At 40.3% G+C, this 21,722-nt stretch overlaps 1 protein-coding gene across 1 annotated transcript in view; it reads right to left on the bottom strand.

The window, feature by feature from the left end:
* LOC311271724 (heparan sulfate glucosamine 3-O-sulfotransferase 5) overlaps window positions 1–21,722 on the bottom strand; it is a 133,248-nt gene that overhangs the window by 49,736 nt on the left and 61,790 nt on the right. The window contains exon 2 of the mRNA XM_084377516.1: window positions 12,738–12,813. The gene's annotated coding sequence lies outside the window, so the exon portion shown is untranslated. The remainder of the gene's footprint in view (window positions 1–12,737; window positions 12,814–21,722) is intronic.

Genomic DNA, 21,722 nt, shown 5'->3' with positions numbered 1-21,722 from the left:
TTCACACTGCTTCGGTTCGCCAATACTGCGCCTCTGATACTACCTCCCGAGGCGCATCAAAGGCGCAGCAAAATTTCACCCCTCGCCGCATCTGAGACTTTCACACAGAGCAGGATGCGGAGAATTGGCGCAGGATCCCCGCATGCAAACGGCAGTGTGAATGGGGCTACTGAGAGACAACACCCACTCTGGCCACAGTCTGTTCACCCTGCTGACATCTGGCAAAAAGATACAGAAGTATCCACTGCCGTTCCACCAGACTACAAAGCATCCTCTTCCCTCAGGCTGAGACTCTTGAACTCATCCTCAATACTCCATGCCATAAAAAATAAAGTTTTTCTTCTATAGCATAAAGGGAGTACACTTGCATTTTATTGCACAACCCTGATTTGTAGATTTGTATTCTACATACTATATTTTGGCCAAATCGGTATGTACTGCTACTTCAGCAGTCAGTTTCCACTATGGCCTTTTTTTTCATGTCAAAAACAGTTGACGGCTGTCAAATATGAATAGTCAAAACTTGCTTGGTGTACTAAAATCTAAACCATGGGAGTACACTTGCATTTTATTGCACAACCCTGATTTGTAGATTTGTATTCTACATACTATATTTTGGCCAAATCGGTATGTACTGCTACTTCAGCAGTCAGTTTCCACTATGGCCTTTTTTTTCATGTCAAAAACAGTTGACGGCTGTCAAACATGAATAGTCAAAACTTGCTTGGTGTACTAAAATCTAAACCATTATGGTTGGTTTAGAAAAACATTAGAAAATGTTGCGAAAGTAGAGAATATCTTGATTTATTAAGAGATAATATTGTTATTATTTATCTGTAAAATATATGTAAAAGATATATACATCACGTTCCAAATTATTATGCAGATTGGATTTAAGTGTCATAAACATATAATTTTTTTGTTTTTCAATTAAACTCATGGGTGGTATTGTGTGTCAGGACTCTTTGGATCACTGAAATCAATCTCAGACACCTGATAATTAGTTTGCCAGGTGAGCCCAATTAAAGGAAAACTACTTAAGAAGGACGTTCTACATTATTAAGCAGGCCACAGGTTTCAAGCAATATGGGAAAGAAAAAGGATCTCTCTGCTGCCGAAAAGCATAAAATAGTGCAATGCCTTGGACAAGGTATGAAAACATTAGATATTTCACGAAAACTTAAGCGTGGTCATCATACTGTGAAGAGATTTGTGGCTGATTCAGAGCACAGACAGGTTTGTGCAGATAAAGGCATAATGAGGAAGGTTTCTGCCAGACAAATTCATCGGATTTTGAAAGCAGCTGCTAAAATGCCACTACAAAGCAGCAAACAGGTATTTGAAGCTGCTGGTACCTCTGGAGTCCCGCGAACCTCAAGGTGTAGGATCCTCCAGAGGCTTGCAGTTGTGCATAAACCTACTATTCGCCCACCCCTAACCAATGCTAACAAGCAGAAACGGTTGCAGTGGGCCCAGAAATACATGAAGACTAATTTTCAAACAGTCTTGTTTACTGATGAGTGCCGTGCAACCCTGGATGGTCCAGATGGATGGAGTAGTGGATGGTTGGTGGATGGCCACCATGTCCCAACAAGGCTGCAACGTCAGCAAGGAGGTGGCGGAGTCATGTTTTGGGCCGGAATCATGGGGAGAGAGCTGGTAGGCCCTTTTAGGGTCCCTGAAGGTGTGAAAATGACCTCTGCAAAGTATATAGAGTTTCTGACAGACCACTTTCTTCCATGGTACAAAAAGAACTGTGCCTTCCGTAGCAAAATCATCTTCATGCATGACAATGCGCCATCTCATGCTGCAAAGAATCCTCTGTGTCATTGGCTGCTATGGGCATAAAAGGAGAGAAACTCATGGTGTGGCCCCCATCCTCCCCTGACCTCAACCCTATTGTGAACCTTTGGAGCATCCTCAAGCAAAAGATCTATGAAGGTGGGAGGCATTTTGCATCAAAACAGCAGCTCTGGGACATTCTGACATCCTGCAAAGAAATTCAAGCAGAAACTCACAAGTTCAATGGATGCAAGAATTGTGAAGGTGATTTCAAAGAAGGGGTCCTATGTTAACATGTAACTTGGCCTGTTAAGATGTTTTTGATTGAAATAGCTTTTGATTTCAGTAAATATGACCTCCTAATGCTGCAAATTCAACAAATGACCATTTTCAGTTCTTTACAACCTATAAAATGTTTTGAAACTCTGTTGTGCATAATAATTTGGAACAGTGCATTTTGAGTTTTTTATTTTTGAAAAAAATACTGTAATCATTGGGAGGTTTGTTCAATAAAATTCAAATTATACCCTAACGGTTGATGAAAAGATGAAAATTGATGAAAATTATGCTGACTGTCATTTGCATCGACTATTTAGGGAAATCAGAGAAAAATATAATTTGCATAATAATTTAGAATGCGGTGTACTGTGTGATGGTAGCATATTTTTTAATATGTGAATTCAGCTCGCTAGTAGAACCTTTATGTTTCTAGAAAATGTTTTAATTTTCCCAATTCCATCTTCAGTCACTGTGCAGAGCTGCCTGTGTAATACTTAACTAAATCCCTGTGATCTTAAAAGGAAGTAAGGAAACTTGATGGCTAGGCCTCCATTGCCTGTACTTTATGATGGATGGCAGAAAGAGGGGTGGTGGGTGATTTCTATGGCAGATCTGAAAATTTAAATTCCAGCCCCTTTAGAAGCAGGCTAAACTTGTGCTGACAGGTGATAATTTAAACACAGTGGAACATCTGGTTTCAGAGCTGCACCTTACATTTGAGTAGATATGAGTGTATGTGTGTGTACATATGCATTTTCTTGAGCATGTATGTTCATGCTTGAATGATGAAGCTCCTTTCCTTTCAATCAGTTCCATCCACTCACAATGTTTGATTTCATGCATATGCAGGCGAGTCAGCCTCAGAAGCCAGGAGCCAGTTAAGGGTTTTCAGAGAGCTCTACAGCTGTCTGCTCCCCAGCAGCCAACACACACACACACACACACACACACACACGCACGCACGCACACACACACGCACACACACACACACACACACACACACACACACACACACGTGTCTCACTTCCTCTATAAAAATGCTAAACTTTCTGTCACTTCAAACTAAGAGGTTGTTGTTGCAGTACTTTTCATTGACATAAAATGAATGATGTTGAGCATTGATGTGTACTGAAATTTAAATTAATTTCTACTAAGAAATAAGTAGGCTGTATGCATATCCTGCGTATTTGTTTTGACTTCCCTATTTATTTGGTCAAATGGTCCGAACTAACATGGACTGTTAATAATGCAATTGGATCGGCAGAATAATTATCATTTCATTTCAGCTTAACATACACTTACAGTAAACAGCTTGGCGCTTGATGCTGTTAGCATATCTGTGGTTAGAGCTCTCCTTGCATTACTATGTATGTTAGTTATATTGTGTTATGATGTGCCTGACTGGACCTTATTTAAGTCAAAACAAACATGCAATATTCAATGGCTAGAGACACATACATTTTTATATCATCATTATATAACATCTTGAGTTCCAGTGATTTTCTACATGATTTTCTGCGATGGAATGAGTGGAACACACCCTACTTTGTCACAAAAAACTTTCATGAAGTTTCAATAATGAATTTATTATAGGTCTTCTGAAAATGTGACCAAATCTGCTGGATCAAAAATATACATACAGCAACGTGAATGATCAATTCTGGTGACTATTCAAAGTTGTGTCAGTCAAATTTGCTTTGTAGCATGTTCTATTAACTTCTTCTGAGTGATGATGATTGATAACAGCTGATGATTTTTCTGGGTCCATTTTTACAGGGCTCGTTTGATACAGCCATTACACTCAGCCACAAACACTACAATGGGAAAGTCTAAGGAGCTCAGCATTGATCTGAAAGTGTGCATTATTGAACAAGGAGGAACAACAGGAAAGTCACTTGGATGTATGTACTCAGAACAGTATGTACTCAGTATGTACACAGTCTCAGCTTGATTAATTGACTAACTTTGTCAATGTGAAAAATACATTTGAGAAAAATCATGTGTAATTAAGCACATTTCAAACAAGATAAAAAAATATTTGACTCTTGCCATTTACTACCATCCATATTCTTTCTGAAATAATGTCCAATGGTGGTCTATTGGAATGGGCATGACTTCACCTCTCTATTACTGGGTACAGGTCTATTCATTGCTGTGAGTTTGGGCAGTTGCCATGGACTAAGTTGGATCCATAAAGGAGGGACAGTTAATGCTAGCTAGACCGCACTCCTTTGTATAATATGGGATCCGCTGAAATAACATGAACAAAAAGGAATGCCAAGAGGGAATATGTGCTAATTTCAACTTGGAAAGTGGGAGCTACTTAATATAGCTCACCAGCTTTTCAGCTGGAAAGTAGTTAGCCTGGCTTGCTAGCTTTAATTTCACAAGTGTAGTACAAACTTGAAGTTCCCATTAAATGGCTAGTGGAGTGTTATTTGCTTCAGCACAGTTAGGTGTTTGCTGTAAAAACAGGCTTGTTATGGCTTAGAGCCGACCTATATTGGCCCTTAAAATGGGCCTATCACAGACATACTGTATCAGTATTGGCGTAATTGTTTTCCAATATGCGCTGACATGAAAACGTTATTTTACAGACCATATATTGCAGAAAACAATGCTTGTAGTTATTTGAAATAGTGTCATTACGTACTTTTTTCAAGTAGAGTGTACTCCGACTCCATTATTAACACTCTCAGACTCAGCAAGGCCAGAAGCCCATGTTGCAGAGTGCCAGTGTCTTCAGGGTGAGTTGCTAACTGGCTTGTGAGTGAAAGAGATACTAGAAAATTCATAAACAATGACCCCATCATTTTCTCTTTTTAATATAACGTTAACCCTGTCTCTGACAACGTCATGTCACTTGTGTCAACATCTGCTTGCCAATGTCAGCAAGGTAGCTACAGATGTTTCTCCTTTCAGATGGCGCTATTGCAGTGGCATTAAAGATGCCATGCCATGGCAGAAAAGGAGGGGGCACCTTTATTTTATTCAGCTGATTTTGCATTAGCTGCAGTGCACACCAACAACAACCAAGTGGCACATGTGAGCAGTCCAGACTACAGTGAACACATCAGGGCCATGAATTTTGTCTCTCCTCCCTCTGGAACCAGACTCGTTGATTTAGTCCGTATGTATGGAGCCCCTCTAGGGTCACATGGTAGAAAAAAAACTGGAAAATGTGGAAATTCCTGCGAATGGTATAGTAAATCCGTGCTCTCGGATTCACAATCTGTGCACATGGATTTTGTCCTCTCCTCATTGATCAGTACAGCGATAGTGATATTGAGATATTGATCAATAAACAATAAAGATGATGACAACAACTCCCTTTGACTATATATGAGCTAAATGCTCTATTGAACAGGAGGAGGAGCAGCACAGTGTTTATCTGCTATATAGAGGATGTCACAGTCAGTAATGTTTCTGTGTTGGATTTGTGTTTTTTGGTGTTTTCTTTTCTGTGCTTGTTGTTGTGCTTGCAGAGGTGGTCTCTTCACCAGGAGCTGCTGACACACGCACACCGGCAATTAGCGCCTGCTGAAAAGCCCTGGGGTCCGTTTCACAAAGCAGGTTTAGTGAAAACTCTGAGTCTGTTAACCCTGAAATGAGGGAAACTCTGAGTTTTCCGTTTCACAAAGGGAGGTAACTCAAACCAGAGAAAGCGGGGTAACTCTAGCCTGTTTCACAGAGAGAGGTAACTTAAGCTCTCGGTCAGTTACCATGGTAACATACTCTATGAACCTAACCTGGTCGGGACCAGGTTTTTCTCAACAAACCTCGAGTTTCTCTCTGTCTCCGCCCTCTTTCAACCACACACGGTATTTGATTTCCTCATTCATTCAGTCAGCAGACGAGTTTTGGCGTAATATAGTTCTGCCGTCTGTTTTTTGAGAAAATCATTGCAAAAATCAGTCAGTAGGCCTACAATAGAAGTTATATTAGGTGGCGACTATTTTCACTACCATGGCATGTCCTTTTGATAACGATCCCGTGGATGAAGGTGCCGCATTACTGCGCAGAGAATTAAATATTCGTCGGGAGATGATTATCAGACCGAGCATAGATGTTCTTGCATTTCCAGACAATTTTCTTTTTGAGCGGTACCGTTTCACGTCACAGTCCATCATTTACATACACAACCGAAGTCATGCTCTCACATCCCAGCAGATATTGTGTGTTGCGCTGCGTTTTTTTGCAAATGGGAGTTTTTTATACAACGTCGGAGATGCAGAGCACTTTACAAAAGTAAAAAAAAAAAGTCATGAAAGGGAAATAAATATTTTTATGAATAGGCTTAAAATATATAGATAGGTCTAGGCATATTACATTTTATAAAAGCGCTTGTGTCTTGGGGGGTGAGCTAAGAGGATGAGCTCAGCCACTGGCCTTCCTAAATTCTGGCTTAGGGCCAGCTCCTCTGCCTCTGTTAGAGGTGGCGGTGCTGGGCCACCACCCGTTTTACGGGCATCTGCTTTCTTTCTGTTGGCTGAGTAGAAGTCTGTGTTAGTTTAAATAGGCTTAATTATTTAACAGAACATGATATAGATGAGAAGACATTTATGTGTGTGAAAACAGCATTATGTTGGGGATAAAACAACTGTACAGTCAAACAGCCACTTAATATTTACTTTACAATGTAAAACATGATCAAAATGAGGTACCCCCATGAGATTATGCTGAGGTCTTACCTGTTTGAACAATGTTTTTATGTTTCATCTTAAGCTGCTTACACTTCCTTCTAAAAACGTGCTCAAACTCACCGTATGAGCGCATTAATAAAAAAAAACGTAGCCCTCCTCTTCCCCGTTGCCATGGTGACTCGTCGAATCGGGGCTCCATTGACGCTGTCTTTTTATACTTGTGGCGCACACGCTTAACTCAAGGTGAAATTACTCCGAGTTGATCAAACTAACTCAAATCAGCTGTTCTGGAACCGAAAACTCAGAGTTTCCTATCTCAGAGTAGATCAACTCAGAGTTCAAGGTTAGACTCAGAGTTTGTTGAACCTGCTTTGTGAAACGGACCCCTGGTCTTCACACTACCTGATGCCAGATGATTTCATCAGTACTACGTGGTACATGGCTCCTGCTAGTGCTGATCACTTCAAGAGTTTTCTCTCATTGTTCTTTGTGCATATCTCCAAGAGATCTAACTTTGCTTTGTTTTGCCTTCAGTGGTCCACCTTGTTTCCAACTACCAATGGCTCTGTTTCCAGTGACCCAGCTCCACAGCACCTCTGCAGCCACCAGCCTTGTCCTGAGCTCTCCTGAGCTCCACACGCCACGCTATCCACCAGTGCCACCGTGAGCTACCTCTTCTCCTCCTCCCCCTCCTCTCCGACGGAGTCTCTAGCCAGAGCCTCTCACTACTCTCATCTGCATAACCCCTGTGAAGCCTCAATATATCTCCTTGCAACTCGACTCCCTGCCTTGTTGTCTGCTTCTGGGTCCTACTAAACCAACGCATCGTAACAGAGGGCTCAGCATTCATATTGTAAGATGCACCTTCATAGGCAGATTCACAAGGCATGTACACTGTGCTTTAATGATTAGAGAGGCTGCCTTTAGTCATTTAAAGGTTTCCTTTCCATACAGGTAGTAATGTCACTGTAGCAAACATCATGGCTCATTTAAGCAGCAAAACTAAATCTGTAGTTATGCACAGGACCATACAGAGGATACTCTAGACAGGAACCAGTAGTGATGGAGCTCAGGAGTTGGGAGATTTCAATAATCAATTAAGTTAAACTCTGTCTTGTGATTTCTGTCATCTTGTCTGTCCTACTGACTCTTTGTCACATTTCTGCCCGAAAATCAGCGTCTGCCCCCAGCGGCAGAGCCAGGCAGCTCCCGCAGTTGAATGGTGGTTATTATGTGACATGATTTAGAGCAAAAAAACTTCGCCTTCCACTATTGTCACAAAATCACCGCTATGAGCCCTCCTGACCGAGACTCCAGTGAACTTCCCTCCAGGAAACAGCATCCCTCCCCGTGAGTGAGAGCCAGACAGGGTTCACTGTTTACTAATGGCGATTATGTAATTATGTAATTTAGAGCAAAAAACGTAACTTTGTCACTTTGCACAATGCCCGGTGGGTCAGGATCTCAATCACAACACATTATAACAGCATCCATATGATTAGAAACGGTCCGTGGACACATGTTTAGATTAACAGGTGGAAACCAGGGGAAACATGTTAAAAACAACACAGGTATGTCAACATCATGACATGTACCATCACACCTCTTTTGGTTCCGCAGCACCAGTGTGCTGTATGAAATAACACACTGGAGCCGCTTTAATCCAGCGCTGCTTGGTTCAGTGTGAACAAACAAAGGCGGCGGAAAGGTGAGGCGGCAGAAAGGCGAGGCTTCGTTGCGGCGACAATGTGGACTCTCTGTGTGAAAAGGGCTTGTGACTACACACCTAATTAGCATTACAGTGGGCCTTTTTGTTCACTTAATGGGCTATCGTCCAACAGGTCTCCCAGCCCCCACAAGGTGCATTGTCACACTGAGAGCAAGAGCCTTGCATACTGTGCTGAATACAATGGATCTTATCTGTATTGACATGGAGCCTGAATCTGCACTCTACAGTATTCAGATTATGTGAAAGTTACTGTTGCTTTGGCCATTAACTGCCATTAGCACATATTTGTTAGGTAGCCCCATCGTCTGAACCCATAAAATTACAATTTGGCGAATTTGAACAAAATCAACAATAGCGACCAACAGCCATAGTCCTTACAACTTTAACTAATGTGTTGTCGAGGGTTCGATTGTCAAAATTAGAAAAATAACAGCTTAAATCCGCGAGGAGATGAATTAGCATTAGTGACGGGTGCATCTACAAGCATGCAGTTACCTATAGTTCCCTCAAACAATTTAACAAAGATGCGCATTTAGAGTCAATTAAATATCAGCCGAAGCAGTCATATTAACATAGCGTTAGACTACATACATCCGCTTCCTGTGGAGTCAATCAGCCGAAATACAGACAGCGGCACTGCCATTGCTGATCACATTGTGGTCAAAGGGGGTATAAAGCAAAAATACTGTTATCAGGATTTTACTGTCATCAACAGGATTTAAGCACCCTGTTGCCATCTAGCGTCTACAGTTACTTAATGCAAAGTCAAGTCAGTCAGTAACATAATAGATTGAAAGCCACGTGTCAGCAACTTTCTGCAGCTGAGCAGATAATGGTGCAGAGTTTCAACACTTAAACAGATTTCTACTTCAGGGGAAATTTGAAGCAAAAGTTTTCTTCCAAATGTCAACCAAGCACACCTTGACTTGTTGAAATGGTGTAAAAACCCCGTTTTGCAACATTTGTGGGCCATACTCATACATAGTGCTATGATGTTTGTAGTCAGTAGAACACACCAGAAGTGAACCGCCACTCCTGATATGCAGCCTCTCAGATGTCAGTCAGCCACTGAAACCACTGTTTTTCACAACAATGTCAAAATATGGCTTTCTTCTTTTTTTCTCTTTTATTTGGGCTTGGGTGGGTATACAGAATATCCTCATTAAAGCTTATCCAAGTCATTGTATATTTTCTTACACACAAAGTGAAGAGAATTAAAATTTCAGTTGACTTCAGGCAAGTAAGTAAATATCTTTTATTTCGTATATTTTCATTTATTTGATAAATCCATGTGTGATTTATGAATTCAATTTTTCAAGAACATCACAAATATCATCAACAATGTCATCTGAGAGAAGCTGAGAGAAGACTAATGTAGAATCAACTTGAAAGGTTCAACCACACAAAACAACCTTTCAATAATACAGGGTCAACAAAGTTTTAATTGGAGAGTTAGGCATCGCCCTCCATTTGATTTATGGTTTTGGGGGGATATTTGCATTGTTTACACATGCCAGCAGTCTTAATTTGGTGATATTTCAGAGCGGAATTGTCACTTCATTTCAGTATAAGCCTATAAAGAAGTGAAGGTGCTGACACATGAGAAGAGATATGAGAGGTAGGATTAATCATGGGCCACAGAACGTGTATAAGGAGGGACGTAGCTCAGCTTAGCTGGAGGCAAAGAGGCAGAGAGAGAGCGGGGGGGGGGGGGGGCAGTCAAATGGGCACATTGATGGATGTATAGTGCAGATTTACTGCTCTGCCTACCTATGCTCAACTCAACCCCCATCCAGCTGAGGTTGGTACTAAACTAACAGCACATGCCAGGTGAGGCAGCAGTAGGTCTCATCAGCTATCTAAGCGGGACAGGTAAACAGGGCAAAGTAAAAAGCCAAGGTCAGCTAGTGAAGTACAGTCACCTACTGTGTACCAGTAAACTAGACCCATAAATTACTCTAATTTGTCCACCTTCAATATGATGGAGCTTGTGGGACTGTTCTTCAATAGTCCACAAGGTATAAATATTTAACTTCTATACAGATTTGTATTTGTTCCCAATTTATGCACAGAGAATCCTGCAAGAAAACAAAGCTAAAGGCAATCTTGACAGTTAATTCATGACCTTGGAAACAGCAGTTGACAAAGACCCTTTTTGCCAACATTGACAAAAAATCCTGAAGAGTGCTCAGAATAATCTAAAGTTTGGACATATCCACTTCCATCACCTGATGAATATGGCATGATATGGCTAAAAGCACCAGAAAAAGCATATAATGGACCTTGAAAAGCGATTGTTTTGTCCATTGCTTTTCCCACTCAGTCTTCACACACCTTCACACACCACACAAATAAAAACAGCTACATCAAGAATGCTGTCAGTTGATTTCAGCTCAGCATTCAAGACAATCTCGCCAAAGAAAGTCATTGGCAAAATTAACACTCAAGTACTAGATTTTTGACTTCCTCACAAGCAGAAACCACATAATTCTAATTGGCAGTCACACCTCCTTTACAGTTGTGCTCAACACCATAGCCCATCAGGGCTGTGTGCTCAGCCCCCTCCAGTTTACACTGTACATTCAAGGAGCTGATTGTTGACAATTAGAAATTGGCACAGGATATGCATGGCCCAGGACAGGAAGGCTCTGTAGCGGGTGATTAAAACTGCCCAGAACATCATTGGTACCCATTTACAGATCATCAGTGGTATTAGTGAGGTGAGTTGTTTTATAATTGCTGAAGAATAACATAAAGAGAAGTTATACTGTCTTTGCTTACTTCGATCAGACGGACAAATTCTGCATTAAAATAGGACCAGGTATTTACAGTCGCAGTCAAAAGTTTACATACACTTTTAAAGAAAATGTGTACCATGGCAGTCTTGAGTTCCAATGATTTCTACAACTCTCATTTTTCTGTGATGGAATGAGTGGAACACAAACCACAAACTTTGTCACAAAAACATTGATGAAGTTTGGTTCAATAATGAATTTATTATAGGTCTTGTGAAAATGTGACCAAATCTGCTGGGTCAAAAATATACATACAACAAATCGATGACCAATTTCGGTGAAGTTGTATGAATCAAATGTGCTTTGCAGCATGGCCCCTTAACTTCTTCTGAGTGATTACAATTGATAACAGCTGATGATTTTTCTGGGCCCATTTTAACAGGGCTTGTTTGATACAGTCATTAGACTCAGCCACAAACACTACAATGGGAAAGTCTAAAGAGCACATTATTGATTTGAACAAGACAGGAAAGTCACTTGGAGCCATTTCAAAGCAGTTACAGGTCCCAAGATCGACTGTACAAACAGTTGGTTTAAAGTATGAAGTGCATGGCACAGCTGTGTCACTGCCACGACCAGGAAGAAAGTGTCTCCAGACATGGCACCTTAAAGCATGACTTAAGTTTGCTGCTGATCACATGGAAAACCTCAGATGAAATAAAAATTGAGTTGTTTGACCAAAATGAGTAGCAATATGTTTGGAGGAGAGAAGTTGAGGCCTTTAACCCCAAGAACACCATACCAACTGTCAAGCATGGTGGTGGTAGTATTATGCTGTGGGGCTGTTTTGCTGCCAGTGGATCTGCTGCTCTATAGAAAGTTAATGGAACTAGAGGAGGCAAGTTCTGAAGAACTTGCGGTTGTGAATGCTGCCTGTTCAGAAGCTGACGCCAAATGCACATTGCTGTCTGTGAAAACTTTGAATAATGTCAAGAATATATGAGATATGTTGAATATTTTACGTTTTTTTTTTTTAGGGTTTGTTGAAAAGCTAAGGCCAAACTGAATTGGTGGCTTTAATTTATCTGAAGTCTCGTCTGAAGAGAATGAAGCTTCCCAATAGTTGGGTGAGAATGAAGGATTTAAAATAAAATATAAGCTGTGAGCCTAACTGCAATGCGTCCTTGAATTTGTGTCAAAAAGCAGCTGATGGAGTATGAAGAGATGTTGCAGTTATTATTATATTATTATACATATTTAAATGGATTTTCTGGCTTGAATGAAAAGATAATAGTAAAATATAGGTAAAATGTTGGTGTGTGTGTGTGTGTTTGTGTGTGAGTGCGCACTTACGCATGCATTTTTGGTTGTGTATGTGTGTGTGTGTACATGTGTGGTCATGTGTGCCACTTACGTGTGCATATTTGACTGCATTTACTACTATTTCAAGATATTTGTTTATGTAACTCTCTGTATTGCACCTTTAATATCAGAGAAATTTAGTTTGTTAAGCTGCTTATCAGGAGTGAAGGGTGTGGTATTGTGTAAATAAGAGATGTCAGTACATACCCTCTATTCCTCATGACTGCCAGAAGTGGTGATTTGCACCTGGATACTTCTTCATGCACACACACGGGTCCAGTATCTAGAATACAGAAACTAAATGTCAAACTAAAGCAAATGGACAATCGCATTTTTAAAATTTTATCTTCAAAGAACTAAAGAGCTTCCGTGAAGAGTACAAAGAACGTAAAGTTAAATGAAAAATGTCCTGCCTCCACCCATTTTGAATTACAAACCATCACATCATGGAAATGTCTGAACAGACCCACTGAGTGATTCTCTGCTCCTAGCCTGAGGAAAGGTTAATCTAGTTTCTAGTTTGCATGCCTGGCATCCAGTTGGGAGACTGAAGTTAAAATATACCCACAGATGAATATAGAACACAACTCACCAGTGTAAATTTCACCTCTGCCCAGTTAATCAAAACCAGCCCACTGAGTGCATGGACACTCTAGGACTCTAAAAGCCAGAAACTGGTAATGTAAACAGTGACCATCGCTGTGCAAAAACTGCACATGAAAAACATTGTTCTCAGGTAACTGTCTGACAGAACAACGTTTCTTTCCGGGTTTGGATACTCTCGTGTTCTGAGAGCTGAGTGTGCCTTAATTTTGCTGCAATAGGAGAAGCAAAGCACTAGCAGTGTAAAGATCAGGAGGTCAGTTCCCATTGGGGTCAGTGATGCTAAAATTGTACATCCTGATGATACTGCAAACACTGTGTACTTTGGAGCAAAGCAAAATACACCAAAAGACACATGCTATAGAGGCAGAAACAGCATCCCTGCTAATGAATACGTCGGCCGATATTTTTGGCTGATTATATAGAAATATCATAGAAATACTAAATCAACATGCAAGTCAGACAGTAAGTAACAAGAAACTGCAGCAGAGAAACACAGACATGTTTGAGGTTATGTAGAAATCCATTACATAATGTGTCCACCAGAGACTAAAATGTATCTTTGCCTTGTAAAGTGTCACACATTAACCCGGGGTCGGTAAAAATAGAGGAACCAGCTAAACAAGCTATATTTTTGAAAGAAATCCCACCACCTCCCTTAAAGGATAACTACCGTTTTTTACAACCTGGACCTTATTTCTAGCAAAATATATTATCATCTACTCACCCAGATAACTTTGGTGTCATTTGGCGTCGTTCGGACGAAATTAGATCCAGTGGAGCGCTGCGTATATACATATAATGCAAGTGATCGGGGCACCGAAGCGCAGCCTCTATGAGCATTATCTGCCACGAAACTAGTTCATTTCACCAATATTTTGTTACGATAGGCTAGTGCTATTCCCCTCTGAGTCCGGGCTCGTCTGTTGTCAACATCCGGGGTCTGTAGGCTGACCTACTACCTCTGACCTGGAAGATGTCGTCTCTGAGCTGCGCGCGCACCCGCGACAGCCCGGCTTGTTTACCTGTAGCTGCTACTGCTAGTTTGACCCCGGATGTTGATAACAGACGAGCCCGGACTCAGAGGGGAATAGCACTAGCGTATCATGACAAAATATTGGTGAAATGAACTAGTTTCGTGGCAGATAATGCGTTATATAGAGGCTGCGCTTCGGTGCCCCGTCACTCGCATTATATGGATATACCGGCGCTACACTGGATCTAATTTCGTCCGAACGACTTCAAATGACACCAAAGTTATCTGGGTGAGTAAATGATCATATATTTTGCTAGAAATAAGGTCCAGGTTGTAAAAAACGGTAGTTATCCTTTAAGGCTTCCCTCCAGAACCACTCCTCCAAAACACAAGAAGACACACTGCATGACTACACCAACACGGACTGCCCCATAGCTCTCTCTGGCCAGCTGGGAGATGTGTTAACGGCTAGTTCTCTATGTTCAAAAGCTCTCTTAGCTTTTTTAGTCAGAGGGTGAGCAGTGTGTTGTTGTTATTGCTAACCTTATCCAACAAGCGCTACCTCATATCTCGCATGTAAAAAAGAATGCCCTAACATTACAATGAATGTAAACAACAAACATGGCTATAGTTAGTACTCACCGCTGTTAAGCTAGCATATTAGTATTGGGAAATTTTGGCTGCACTTCCAATCCTGTCCGACTAGCTCGCTAACAGCTTTGGCAATACATCCATTTAGCCATGAGGAGGACCCCAGTCATGCACGATGAGTGCACAGGGAGAGTGTGCAGGCAGACACCTACTTGGGTGCACAGAAAGGAAGCCTGTCCAATCTATTTATACAGGCCGAATAAGATGATTGGACAGGCTTATTGTAAGTTCTATGACAGACACAGATGTCATAGAACGTGAGAAATCTAGATGGAGTATAAATGAAAAGCATGTCTGATAAGTACTCAGAAACTAGTCCACAGTGATTTAAACACCAATAAAAGGACCCCAACATCTATTGTAAAATGGACTGGTAACCAATGAATGGACTTTAGGACAGGTGGAATGTGGGCTCTCAGCCTGGTATAGGTCAGTATATGTGCTGATGCATTTTGAATGATCTGTAGCTTATGTAGTGCTTTCTTAGGTGGCCCAAAGAGAAGGGCATTGCAGTAATCATGGCTGCTCATGATAAAAGCATGCATAAGTCTCTCAGTATCTGTCTGGGTGATCAATACACTGAACCAGTTTACCAATAGGACTGATGCTGTTAGGTGACGAGGTGTACAGTTGGGTATCATCAGCATAGCTGTGAAAATTAACACCATGTTGTCTGATGATATTTCCCTGTGACAGCATATACAGACTGAACAACAAAGGCCCCAGAATGGAGCCTTGGGGAACTTGCATGTTATGCTATTGTTGGCCGAGGAGTGGTCACCAAGGGAGACAAAGAAGTCTCTGCCAGACAGATACGTTCTAAACCACTGTAGAACTAAGCAAGAGACAAACACATTTATAAAATCTGTCAATTAGGATGTTGAGATTAATTGAATCAAAAGCTGATATTAAGTCTACAAGTACTAATACTGAGAGTTTATTTTAGTCCATGTCATGATTTGGATTTGCTGTATGGGTTTTTTCTGTGCTTGGTGGGGGTTCCTTCTGCCTGTGTGTTTCAGAGGTGTGTTTCAGAGGCTGGGCATGGTTTCTCTGGAGGGTTTCTCTCTTATCAGCTGCTCCAGCCTAAATACACTGGTCTACTCTCATTGCCAGATTGTTTTCGACTCCACAAAGTGGTAGATGGCTGAATCTCTCGTGTCCTTTCTTCTGTCATTTTTCTCCGGCTGACCTAACCGTGTTTCTCCTCAACCTCTCTAGTCATGATTGCCTTTGAGCATCATCTCCACAAGGCACGCTGCCATCCAGCCTCCTGCACCTCTGTCACCAGCCTCGACTACACTAAGGACCTTCAGTGTCTCACTCCACCAGTGTCTCCTCTCCTACCACAGCCGATGATGTGGTGAGTCCTCCTACCACACCAGCTGACCCCCAGCCTACATCTAAACCTGTGTCTCCCCCTCAAATGTTCCCACCAAGCTGCTGCCATCTCAGCTGTGAGCCTCTCCTCTCCATCTGTGATCCACAGCCTGAGATGGCAACTGCCACCTCTACACTGCACTACTATTGTTCAATAAATGCCTTTAAACCTATTCCATTCTGGTTGTCCGCTTTTGGGTCCTGCAATAAACATCCATTAATCATAATAATCCATCTTCATTCTCAGGTCATTTGCAACCTTTACTAGCTGTCTCAGTGCTGTGTTGAGCGCGAACGCCAGATTAAAAATTCTCAAATATACATCTGGAATTTAGGTGCAATGGTTCTACAGCTTAGGGTGTCAGCAATTGTTGAGCTGAATCTCAGGAATGGGTCTCAAATAACTACACTTCCCAGAGTGCACCAGCAGCAGCAAACTGGCTGCTTGTTACCTGATCAGTCATTGTCACTAATTTGGAGCACCTGTGAAGACATGGAGGATCTCAGTCATTCAGACAAACAAACTTCAGAGAGAAGAAGCTCCAAGTTCACTCATAGTTTCAGTCCAAAGACACCAATGGTCGGTGAAATGTTTTATTTACTTTCATGGTGGTTGGAATGCTGCTTAATATGTTCAAGTTTATGTTTAACTGCTGTGTAGATTGGTTAAGGAACACATTGCAGCATTGGCTTCATTGATTGTGTTAAATGAGTTTGTGCTAAAATAATATTTCATTCTGAGTTTGAAAAATTAAAAGTATGACACAAAAGGACAATACAAAGTTAAAAATGTTAAAATTCTGTTAAATGTTAAAACTTCACTAAAAATTTGGAAAATTCATGAAATTAGATTTTTCTTTATTCCATTTAAAAGGCTTAAGTGGTTAATTCATTTAAAATGTTTAATTAAATGTTTAAATTCATTTAAAATGTTTAATTGTTTAAATTCATTTAAAATTCATTAAAAATGTTTAATTACATTTTTTAATTAAAATGTTAACTTTTGTTTCTCTGTCTTTAAAGGTTTCAAACCTGATTTACTGAACAGACCAATCAACTGACAAAGCCAAAAGAAAAATAAGTGATTGAGTCAAGGACAAGGACAACTCAGTTTAAGTTGTCCTTGTGTGAGTTGTCCTTGTGTCCTTTGGAAATTGAACAAGAGGAGGACTTGACAGCAATAGAGACAGCCCCACCACCTCTTTTACCAAGCCTTGTTGAATGCTCAAAACTGTTAGGTGGACGGGACGTCTCAGCAGGTCCACCGCTATCTAACCAGGTTAGACAGGCAGTCAGGTTTAAATTTAAATATGAGTTTGTTGATGACAAAAGCCTTAATTACTTGCGGTAATACCACAAGTGGAACAGTTTAACTGATCATTAGGGGGACTTGCAGAACATGTTGCCTCTTGGTAATGTAAACTGGGACAAAATTTGGCTAAAAACAAATTGCCTGCCTGGAAGAGTGTGGGAGAGTCCCAGAGTCACTCTTATGAGTCAGGCTTTAACAACAGATGAGCTCTGTGAAGATTGGGGGAGCTCATGAGGAAGGTGACTCTCCTCCTCAGCTGCTGGCTCCTCCAGGCGGAACGGTAGAGTCACTGCGTGCATCAAGGCCTGCCAGGGCAGGGTGGTCGCAGAGTCAGAGACTATCGGATCTATCAGTAACTGTCCTGAGCTCATCTACTTTGATATCATACTGTAACTGTGAGTACGCAAGTTTGCAGTCCACACACACAGCCATAGCTTATTTTTAGACTTAAAATTATGATTTAAAACTTGATAAAATATAAAATAAGGACAGAGCTCTTGTCAAACACATACCATGGCGATACATGCACACCATCAATATTTAAGAAAGAAATGCAACATGCAGCACGAGAGGAGTATTACTGAAATGAAAATGCTTTATGTATTGTGTTGTCCTTTAAGGAAATATCAGACACCATATTTATGTTTGATATTTTTTGTTTCATGATAGGTCCCCCTGTCTTTGCATCAGTCAGTCACAATGCTATTAGTTCTCCATCTATGTAGATGAGGGACTTTTATACCACATTTGCATTAAGAAGTAAAGAATTTAAGGTCTAATCAATAATCTGCAGCCCACTTTTTCGGATTTTCTCTATAAATCGGGCTTTCAGATATTTAGTTCAGTAATGCGAAATAATGAGAATATTATATCAAAAGTTGTAGCACATAGCAATTTAAAAGAATTATATTGTGGTTCAGTTCACTTGGTTCAGATAGAGCTGGAGATGGCAGCCGGGATGTGTTGTGATTACAGTCCTCAAGGCTGACCCAGGAGGTCAGGGGCTACAAGGTCAAATCCCACAAGCTGTAGTGCCCAGGAGGACTGTGGGGCACTTTAATCAGGTAAAAGACTGACTGCAGTGGGGGAATCCAGTATATCACACATGATGGGGTCATACATAAGGCAATGGACCTGTGCTGTTCCCTGGTATCACTGCCAGTGTGGAGATTACCGTGCCTGTAGGACAACAGACTCTGCCAATCATGACCATGCTTACACATTACTGTGATAGGAATGTGTTTGCCAAGCCTTGCAGAACAAATATTCATTTAATTTATGCAAATATGCACAAGAGTAGATTCATTTTAATTATTAAAATGAGAGCTCTGTGTGCAACAGATTGTTATGCTGGTGAATCAGTAGCGTCTTACACCTCTTCTCTAATTATTAACAGCAACATTGTACTTGGATGAAACACATGAGAAGAATGAGAGAGCAGTATTCCCTGTGGCTGGCACACAATGTGAGTCACAAAGAGATAACACTTTTTTTTTACACTTTCTGATACAGTGTTGATTTCTGGGTCTCTCGTTCTTTCTCTCTGCCTGTCTGGTTCTTTTTTTTGCTTACAATGCCAGTCTCTCTCCATATTCAACTCCTCTTGGTGCACAGGCAAGCTGGAAGTTGTCATAACTTATTTCAATTGGTTGTGATATCACTGTAGACACCAAATTCAATGCTGAGACTGGGGAACGCAGTGGCATAGCCAAGACATTGCAGTAAGTAAAAAAACCCAGAGGTTAGTAAAAGTAATTTTGAAAAGAAAAGTACTAAAAATATTACCCAAATAGTCCAATGTAAACTTCAGTTTAAAGACCCAACTTTTACTGAGCTCACTTCTGATTTTTTCTCAAAATGATGTGGTAAAGATACTTGGACTAAACTGTTGGCTTGTTTGCAGCCTGCCTGATTGTCTATAACCTAATACAGCTGTTCTTTTATGTGATTAAAGAGCTGCAATGTTGATGCATCCACAGAGAAATCAAAGCAATAGCATCAGCCCTTTGTTCACATTTTTTTTGTTGCAAAGATTTGTTTTTATTAAGAGATGCTCACATTACTGTGCAATTGTGATACTAAAAATATCGCGTTTATATTTGTGCATTAGAAAATATTTTAAGAGGAAAAGTAAAAATACACATACTTAAGAATAAAGGAAAACAACAAAAAAAACCCAAAGACAAACAAAACATAACACGTAACTATAAGGACAACTCAACTTAAATATGTATACAGGTAAGATGTTACTAGTACCAGTAAGACACATTTTTAAGGTACTAATATAGTACGTGTATAAACTTACGAACAGATCAGACGTGATCAGGGTTTGGAATTCTAAGTGCTATATTGTAGTGCTATATGTTTTTTTTCCACTTAGTTTTTATTGATTTTTCACATCTTATCCACTGACATACATAGACACCACATACAATACAAAAACCAAACAAAACCACATTAGAGAAAAAAAAAAAAAAACAAAGTAAAATGTAGTCCTGTTGGGAGTTGCATTCCTTCTTGTTCATTCGTTAATTTTCTCAGTTCGTCCTCTGTATCTAATGTTCTTTCAATGATCTTTGTCGCTGTTCAAGGTCCTAAAAAAAGTCCATTTTAGCCATTTGTCCTCCAGCTGTGTTTCTTGTAATCTTAAGCGATGTGTCAATTTTTCCATTGCATAGATTTCCTCTATTATCTCCATCCATTGTTCCCCGGTCGGAGGTTCCACTCTACCCCATTTCCTTGTGATAGCCTTTTTCCCAGCTATTAACAATATTTTTACCAGGTACCTATCCCCTGCATGTACAATTTACTCTGTGAGATTACACAAGTACAGCACATAGGGATCTCATATCTCAACACCTCTTGCAGAGTTTTATGTACCATCTTCCAAAACGGTTGCACCTTATCACATTTCCAAAATACATGTGCATGGTCTGGGCTTAATGCTCCACATTCTCTCCAACATGATATATTCACATTCAGATATTTACTCTTGACCTTGGGCGTGATAAAGAATCTGATCAAATTTTTCCAAGAGAACTCCCTCCATATCCGCGAGTTGGTGGATGTATGATGTATTTTCCACATATTTAGCCAATCATTATCTGAAATTTTTATATTGAACTCTGACTCCCACTTTTCTTTTATATAATTAGTTGTATTCTTATCTATTGTCAATTTTTGGTATAGTGCTGATATTATGCTAAATTTGGTGTCTTTGTAAATACTAATTATTGTTTGTATCACACCATTCACTTCTATGGAGGGATCCATCCTGATTTCTTTCCTGTAATAATCTCTTAGTTGTAGGTACCTGTAGAATTCGTGTTCACCCAGATCATATTTGTCTCTCAAGTTCTGAAAACTCTCCAGCCCCCCATCTTTCTCTAGAGTACACCATGCTGTGATTCCCTTAATTTCCCAGTGTTTGAATCCCTTGTCATACCTGGCAGGCTTGAAATTACTGTCAGATGCAACCCACTTTAACAAATGAATGTCCTTTTTTATCCCATAGTTTTTAATGATTCTATACCATAATTCCAGGGTGAACAGTGTAATTGAGTCAATTTTATTTTTAATTTTATTATATGTTTCTTTGTCTCCAATCACATTCTGTATTGGGCATCCTCCGAACTCTTTCTCCATTTCTTTCCACTTTGCTGTGTAATCTGGTTTACACCAGCAGAGTAAGTATCTCAGCTGGGCTGCAAAGTAGTATTGTTTCAGTTTTGGCAGACCCATTCCCCCTCTGTCTTTTGGCAGCTGGAGAGTTTCAAACCTAATTCTGGGTTTTTTACCTGCCCAAATAAACCTTGATATTGTTCTGTTCCAAGTCGCAAACTGGGTTTGAGGGACCTCTACTGGTAGAGAATGAAATAAATAGAGGAGCCTAGGTAGCACATTCATTTTAATTATTTCTATTCTCGAGTTAAAATCTAGTGGCAGAGTGGCCCATCTTCCAATGTCTTTTTGTATCTCTTGGCTTATTTTGTCATAATTTTCTTTATATAATTCAGATAATTCTTTAGTGATGGAGACCCCCAGATATTTTATTTTCTTTAGGTTCCAATTAAGAGGATATGAATCCTGAATCTCTTTTGATGGGGTGTAGCTGAGTGGTAGCATCTGTGTTTTCGAAATATTAATTTTATATCCTGAGAGGTGTCTGTACGTTTCTAAAAGTTCCATCAGTACTGGAAGTGATTTGTTTGGTTGTTTTAAGAAGGCTATGACATCATCCGCGAAAAGTCCTATTTTATGTTCTGTTCCG

Source organism: Pagrus pagrus (assembly GCF_965226575.1).
Source record: "Pagrus pagrus genome assembly, chromosome: 16".
Taxonomy (NCBI): Eukaryota; Metazoa; Chordata; class Actinopteri; order Spariformes; family Sparidae; genus Pagrus; species Pagrus pagrus.
Note: the sequence above shows the minus strand (reverse complement) of the source record. Positions and strands in the feature narration are given on the sequence as shown.